The sequence below is a fragment of the Leopardus geoffroyi genome, chromosome C1, assembly GCF_018350155.1.
Source record: "Leopardus geoffroyi isolate Oge1 chromosome C1, O.geoffroyi_Oge1_pat1.0, whole genome shotgun sequence".
In the NCBI taxonomy this organism is placed as follows: Eukaryota; Metazoa; Chordata; class Mammalia; order Carnivora; family Felidae; genus Leopardus; species Leopardus geoffroyi.
The window spans coordinates 107,542,775-107,551,017 of record NC_059328.1 but is presented as its reverse complement, the minus strand read 5'-3'; the positions used below and the strand labels follow the sequence as shown (position 1 = coordinate 107,551,017).

The window sequence follows — 8,243 nt, the reverse complement described above, 5'->3', positions numbered from 1 at the left end:
CAATTATTTTTTTCTCAATGTTCGTTTATTTTTGAGAAAGAGAGAGAGAGAGAGAACAAGCAGGGGAGGGGCAGAGAGAAAGAGAGAGAGAGAGAGAGAGAGAGACAGAATCTGAAGCAGGCTCCAGGTTTTGAGCTGTCAGCACAGAGCCCATTGAGGGGCTCAAACCCACGAACCGTGAGATCATGACCTGAGCCGAAGTCGGACGCTTAACCAACTAAGCCACCCAGGTGTCCCTTAAATAATTATTAAGTATAAAATATGTACATATAAAATTGGTTGTTTGGATGGCATTGCTTATTAGATTGGGTTTCCCAGTGATTTCAAAGGGGCAGGAAGCCAGAAGATTTCTTTTTTTTTTTTTTTTTCTTCAGAAGATTTTTAACAATCCTCTAAATTATCCTCAGTAGTTGAAGAAATGGAAAGAGTTAGGAGATATTATGTAGGAGCAGCAGGTTGTATGTCATGCTGGGGAGTCATGAGCAAAAGTTTACTTTCTGTTGTAATTCTAGGCCTTGAGCTGCCAGAAGATGTGAATTACAACAGGTGATACTGTGATCCTAGTGGATTCCATCTGACCCAAGATGGTATAGATTTCTAAAGGCGACAGAAATCAGTTTGATGTCCTCTACTGGAACAAATAAACAATGAAACTAGGAGTCTGGAGGTCAATATTTTACTGAATATTTCTAAGTATCATGAGGGGAAGACCAATGAGATGGTCTGCAACCTCACCTCAGTCCATGTTAGAAAAAAGAAAAGAATACTTAGATTAGCAAGCTATAGCATCAAAAGGAAATTTATTAAAAGAAGCATTTGGGACAAAGAATGCTGGTGTCATCAGGTAGCAAGGCTCTCTTCAACCCAGCATGTACAACAGAATACCAGCCAGCGAAAGTGGAACACGGTAGGCAGTGTTATGATTCAGGGAACACGAAAGATAAAAGAGAGAATCATCTTCCCCAATCAAAAAGAGCCTTTGACCACCAGTTAGAGAATCCCTGAAATTCCTCTGCTATAACAAGTCACTTAAACTAAGAGCTTAGGGTTTCTGTGTCATGAACACGTAACCCAGTGAAGAAATCTTAGAGCAGGATATTTCCTATTTGCAGAGTCCCTGTCTAGCAAGTTATGGGTGGATTTGCATTTTAGTTGGGAAATTATTGGACGAGGCCAGTTTTAGGCAATCCCACTTCCTCCTGGGTGGGGCAGCAAGCCCTATAAAGAGATCCCCTACATGGGACTACTACCATCCTTCTGGTACTCGAGTCCTGATCTATTTCGGAGAGCTTGGTGAGTCTGATTTCTTGAGTTCTGTGTTTTGGTGCTCTCAAATGTTGAATTTAATCTGTGGCCAGCAAGCTCAGTTGCTCCAAAGTTAGGATCATTGGTTCAACGCTCCATAGGTGATGGAAACTTGGTATCTGGGCACAATGATATACTGTTTTCATTTGTTTTTTGGTAGATAGTTTGACATCCCCTATGGAAAAAGAAATTAATAGTAAAGCTTTGATAAGAGGAAAAAAGAACAAAGTACTTTTCTCTTTTCTATATATTTTTGGTGTCCCTCCTACTGTGATTTCAAAGGTTTATGTCTTAGAAGGTATGAAGCCATTGTATTCTTATTGAGTGGCCCTTTGTTCTGTACCTATGCCAGTTTATTGGGACCTCACAAGAGATAATGATGATGGAGATTGTTTGTGAGGCTGCCCAGGATTTCAGAACGTGTGACTGCCTTCTCAAAGATGTTTCTGTCATGCAAATAACATTACTTAGTTCTTTCAAACAGAGATATTTTCTTTGGAAAAATGATATGAGAAAATAGAGCACTTTCTGTGGGCTGATGAAGCAATTCGCTAAAGAGGAAGAGAGAAGCTAGAAAGTCATAAAAAGGGAGTTACAAGGTTAAAGGATATTCTTAGAGATTGGAGAGAGAATATGTCAAAGTTTTGCATAAGCTTTGCTTTCTCGCTCTGGGAAAGTCCCTTCTTTTGAACACTGTCACATGTTTTCTTTCAGATTCTAAAATCCCAGAAAGATGTCTTATCAACAGCAGCAGTGCAAGCAACCCTGCCAGCCACCTCCCATGTGCCCACCTAAGTGCCCTGAGCCTTGCCCACCTCCAAAGTGTCCAGAGCCTTGCCCACCTCCAAAGTGCCCAGAGCCTTGCCTACCGCCAAGGTGTCCTGAGCCATGCCCACCTCCAAAGTGCCAGCAGAAGTGCCCATTCAAGAACAAGTAGCAGCTTCAGGACTCATCAGGACCAGGAAGGATAAAGACACTGGCTCACCTAATTCCACAGCTCCACTTACCTTCTTTTCAAAGCCTAACCTGGGTACAGAGGAAGCTTCCCTCTGTAGCCTGTACCATATCTGTGACAACTACTGCATCACAGAGGGAAAGGTTTCCTCCCAAGGCTGTGATACCATTACTCTCCCAGAGGCAGCTGCAAAAGGGTGGTCCTCAGCTGTGCCAGACCCCAGGGCGTCAGAAGGAAGGGCAGCAGCTCTCTGTGGGGTGTCAGCAAAGGATTCTCTGGATGTCTCCTGCGACTGTCTGTGCCCAGACCAGGACTTTCTACTTCCTGGGCCACTGTCACTTTTCTTTAATTTCTGAATAAAGTGCACTTTTGTTGTGATGGGATAAATATTTTCTTTCTTTTTACACCTGGTTTTTAGCAATATCATACCATCATTGTGGTTTATTTCTGTCCTTTCATCCCAAGGCCTAAGGTCTCATAATCAGTGTTATCTGAATTTTGGATCACATCAAAGATTACTTCTATGTAATTTAGAATCTGTTATTTTCCTTAATTACTATTGATTGATTTGGAGAACAAATTATTTAACGTCTCAGGATTTTAATTCCTTTACTACAAAGTGGAGAAAATAATATTTACATTACAAACTTGTCAGGCATAAAATTGAATGAATGTGTCTAATTTAATTGGCACAAAGCCTGGCACATAATAAGCACTCAATGAAGCAGCAGACTGCCATTGTCTCATCACCATCACCATCACCACCACCATTTCCATCGCCACCACCACCAGGTTTGCTCCAACCTGAAAGTGGCTCAGACATAACTAGTGTAGGAAACATGAAGATTCTTGAATTTTATTACCCTTTTATATTCCATTATTCTCTTTCCTTTCTAATTCACTTTATTTTTTATGTGATATTTCAGAGAAACTTTTGTATTACTGGAGTATTCTGCATAAAATTATAGCTGTTCTTAAAACATGGGGAAACAACAGAAAGGGAAATAATAAGGCTCCTTACAAGGCAAAGTGTTCTCTCCTCTCCATGCATACGACATGTTTTTCTTACTCTGGCAACCCACCAAAATTCAGGGTCCTGTCATGTTTGTTCACCTCTGAAATTGCTTTTTGGAGTGTTGTAACCCTACATTTGAGAAATATTTGGGTTTACATGTCTATTTAGATTTGCAAAGTTATTGCTGCTCTGTAGCTTATTTTGTAATTGCTTAGCCAACTAGTCAAGTAAGCTGAAAAAAGAGGGTTATGTTCTTTAAGTGTATCATTTCTTGTGGTGCTAAGTGTTCACAAACAGAATACTTAACTGAGATATCACACAGAGAGAGAGAGAGAGAGAGAGAGAGAGAGAGAGCATTATTTTTTAAAGCAACAAAGTCTTCATATTAAATCAACCACACTGCACATATTTAAGAGGCTCTTCCTTTTCTATATCCTCCAGTAACAAAACTAGAAGTGAAGGACCCCAAGATGATAGAACTACAGGTGTAAGGGTATTCCAGATTACTGCTCATCCCTCTTCATGCTGTGGTGAGAGTGAAAAGTAACCCACAGAAGACTTCCACTCAAGTTGCACACTGCACATGCTGAGATGCACACTTGGGAGAAAAGTGAGACAGAAAAAGAAAAATAACCACTGAAGGGAGTAGTTAAGATGGCAGGGAAGTAGGGGAACCCTGGGCTTTCCTCATCCTTCAAACACAGTTGTATTGAGGTCAGATCACTTGGACACCCAGAAAATTGATCTGTGGGTTGCAGAAGGATCTCCATGGTTGGAGGCAGACAATATGGTAGGTGTGAGGTGTGTGGAAGTGAATTAGTGGAGAGAAAAATCCTGAGGAAGGGAGGGAATCTTTTCTGTGGAGAGACGAAAGAGAGAGAAATAGAGAAGGGTTTAGAAAGTGCAACATCAGGTTTGCACAAGAGGAAAACCTCTCTGGACCACGGACTGGGGAACTGGAAGTACTGAGTGTCACAGGTTTGTTTTTGTTTTTGTTTTTGTTTTTGTTTTTTGCAAACAGCATTTAGAGCTCAAACTCTGAGGTTTTGGAAGTGCATGACTTTCTCCAGAGCAGATCTGTGGCACCTGCTTCTGGGGAGAAGGAGGGAGCTGGGCCCATAGTGCACAGTGTGGTGTAGGGATCACTGGGCACACTGAGAGAAAATATTCCCCTTCCTGGAGTACTTTTGGAAGAGAGCATGTTGCCTCCCCAAGGATAAAAGACTGCTGGAGCCAGGAAAAAGCCTTTCATCAACAGGAGACAGAAGCAAATCCAGAGGGAATGTAACAATGTTCCTGCTTTTAGCAGTGCTACACCATAGATTCCATGCACTATATAGATGTGGAACTGTTTTCTTGTGACAATGGACTTAAGACACAGCATGGAGAGGTATCCGGTGCTGGGTCCTTTAAGAGTTTTGAATCCTAGCCAAGCGCCAACAGAAAAACACAGGAGAGCTGTGGTACAGGGCATGCTGATTGCCCTCACTATTCTGAGAAGACTGCCTGAGCAGCAAGGGGTGTGATATCTCCTGTCCGAGAACAAGAGGCTGGGGTGGTGCCATTTTCCCCATGAACATCAACACTGTGAGACTTCAGAGACCAGCATAGTGGCCACCAGGGAAGACGGGACCACTTACCCTAAAACCCTCCCCTCTGTGCCTGGCTACTACTTATTTACTGGGGCAAGACTGACGGAGCCAAAGAGTGGGCCTCTCCTCCAGAAGACCAGCACAGGTAGCCAAGTGTGCAGAAAACTGAGTGCTTCAAAATGACACCTGTATTTTCATTTCCTTTTCACTCTCTCTACCTCCTTTTTTTTTTTTTTTTTTTTTTTTTTGAATCAGGCTTCATTGTTTCTTTTCTTTTTCTTTCTTTCCTTTTTTTCCCTTTCTTTTTCTTTGGAATCAGCCTTATAGTTTTTTGATTCACTGTTTGGCCTCTTTTGTTCCCTTTCCTTTTCTTTTTTTTTTTTTTTTTTGGGGGTGGGGATATCAGGCTTTTTACCCCACTTTTTTCAGGGTTACTTCAACAAACAAATCACAGCACTCTTAGTTAAAGGTCCAAACACTCCACCACTTCAAGCAAGGAGGATCTCTGCAAAGGACTGACCAATGGAAAAGAGCAGCCAAAACGCAAGGGTAGAGTGCACACAGCATACAACAGAAACACTTCCTGAAGTCCCAGGCCGTGGACTGTATATGACCCATTTGCAATTGCACCCAAAACAATAAAATGCTCAGGAATAAGCCTAAGTAAGGACGTAAAATATCTGTACTCTGAAAACTATAGAACACTTAGGAAATAAATTGAAGAGGACACAAAGAAATGGAAAAGCATTCCATGCTCATGGATGGAAGAACAAACGTTGTTAAAATGTCTATACTACCCCCAAGCAATCTACACATTTAATGCAATCCCTATCAAAATACCACCAGCCTTCTTCACAGAGCTAGGTAAAAAAAATCCTAAAATTACATGGAGCCACCAAAGACCCTGAATAGCCAAAGCAATCCTGAAAAAGAAAAACAAAACTGAAGGTATCACAAACCCAGGTTTGAAGCTATATTACAAAGCTGTAGTGATCAAGACAGTATGGTACTAGCACAAAACAAACACATAGAGCAATGGAACAGAACAGAAAACCCAGAAATGGACCCACAGCTATATATTTACCTCATCTTTGACAAAGCAGGAAAGAATATCTAATGGGTAAAAGACCATCACTTCAACAAATAGTGTTGGGAAAACTGGACAGCAACATGCAGAAGAGTGAAACCAGACCACTTTCTTACACCATACACCAAAATAAATCCAAAATGGATGAAAGACCTAAATGTGAGACAGGAAACCATTCAAAGTCCTCCAGGAGAACACAGGTAGCAACCTCTTTGACTTAGGCTACAGAAACGTCTTTCTAGACACATCACCAATGGCAAGGGAAATGAAAGCAAACATGATTTATTGGGACTTCAACAAGATAAAATGCTCCCGCACAGCAAAGGAAACAATCAATAAAACTAAATGGCAACAGACATAATGGGAGGAGATATTTGCAATGACATATCAGGTAAAGGGTTAGTATCCAAAATCTATAAAGAACTCATCAGACTCAGCACCCCCAAAAAACAAATAATCCAGTTAATTAATGGGGAGAAGACATAAATAGACACTTTTCCAAAAGACATCCACATGGCTAACCGACACATGAAAAGATGCTCAACATCACTCTTCATCAGAGAAATACGTCAAAACCATGATGAGATACCAACTCACACCTGTCAGAATGGCTAAAATTAAAAACTCATGAAACAACAGGTGTTAGCGAGGATGCAGAGAGAGGCAAATCCTCTTGCACAGCTGGTGGGAATGCAAACTGATGCAGCCACTCTGGAGAACAGTATGGAGCTTCCTCAAAAAACTAAAAATAGAACTACCCTACAATCCACCAATTGCACTATTAGGTATTTACCCAAATGATACAAAAATACAGAATCAAAGGGATACATGCACCCCAATATTTATAGCAGCATTATCAACAATAACCGAACTATGGAGAGAGCCCAAACGTCCATCGACTGATGGAGGTTTGATGGATGGAGGTGGCTATGAGATGGACTAGATGGGTGATGGGTGTTATGGAGGGACCTTGTGATTTGCACTGGGTGTTGTATGTAAGTGATGAATCACTGAATTCTACTTCTGAAACCAATATTGCACTGTATATTAACTAACTAAAATATAAATAAATAATTAAATAATTAAATAAAAAATGAAAAGTAATCACTAACACTTGGGAGTTGTTTCTACTACAGCTAGTGTTATTTGACCTAATGCTGAAACTAATTTCTTGAAGTGATCAAAACAATAAAGTTAGTTAACACATCCATCACTTCACATAATTACAATTATGTCTGTGTGTGTGTGTGTGTGTGTGTGTGTGTGTGAGTGTGTGTGCGTGCGTGGTGAAAACTTTTAAGATCTACTCTTTCTCAGTGACTTTCAAATATACAGCAGTTTGTTAACTATAGTCATCATTCTGGATCACCAAAATTATTAATCTTATAACTGTAATTTTGTCTTTGGTTTTCTGCAAGCTGATGATTGCTCGCATGGATTTGTTTTTCTTTATTTGTATTTTTTTCAGAGTTTATAGTGCTTCTTTTTAAAAAAAAAAAACTTTTTTTAATGTTTCTTTATTTTTGAGAGGAGTGAGACAGAGCGTGAGTGGGGGAGGGCCAGAGAGAGGGAGACACAGAATGTGAAGCAGGCTCCAGGCTCTGAGCTGTCAGCACAGAGCCCGATGTGGGACTCGAACCACGAACCGTGAGAACATGACCTCAGCCAAAGTCGGACCCCTAACCGACTGAGCCACCCAGGCACCCCTAGAGTGCTTCTTAAATATCCAGCTTGATTTCTTTTTTCACGTTAGGAAATTATCAGCTATCGTCTCTTCATGTATCATTTTTACACCATTCTTTCTCTGTCCTCTCTTTCTGGAACTCTAATTACTTGTTAAATATTTCACTTTGTCCCATAAATTTGTTACACTCCTGTCTTCATTGTCCATCTTTTCTTTCTTCAGAACTTCAGTATACCAGCTTTTATTAAACTTTCTACTTTCTTAATCCTTCCTCTAGCTGTTCTAATTTGCTATTAAATATATCGACTGAGTCCTTATTTAAGTTCTTATTTTTATAATTTTTGTTCATTATTTTAATAAATACATTCCAATTTTCTGATTAAATTCTCCATCTTGTCATTTATTTTTATTTTTATTTTATTTTAAGGCATATTCTTTTAGTGCTTGATGATTGATTCCATTTACGTTCCAAGACCAGTGAATATTAGTCATTTTATAATGATTGCCAGCATCATTTTTGCCAATTTGAGAGACAAAGAGATAACTTTCTTTCTTCTTTTTTTTTTAAATATAATTTACTGTCAAATTGGTTTCCATACAACACC

The 8,243-nt window shown here is 40.0% G+C and overlaps 1 long non-coding RNA gene across 1 annotated transcript; it reads left to right on the top strand.

Annotated features, from left to right (window-relative positions):
- The first annotated feature begins 1,236 nt into the window (after nt 1-1,236).
- LOC123596707 lies at nt 1,237-2,638 on the top strand. Its single transcript, XR_006711817.1, has 2 exons — nt 1,237-1,293; nt 2,020-2,638. It is a non-coding gene; the product is annotated as an uncharacterized LOC123596707 (long non-coding RNA).
- Nucleotides 2,639-8,243: the final 5,605 nt, after the last annotated feature.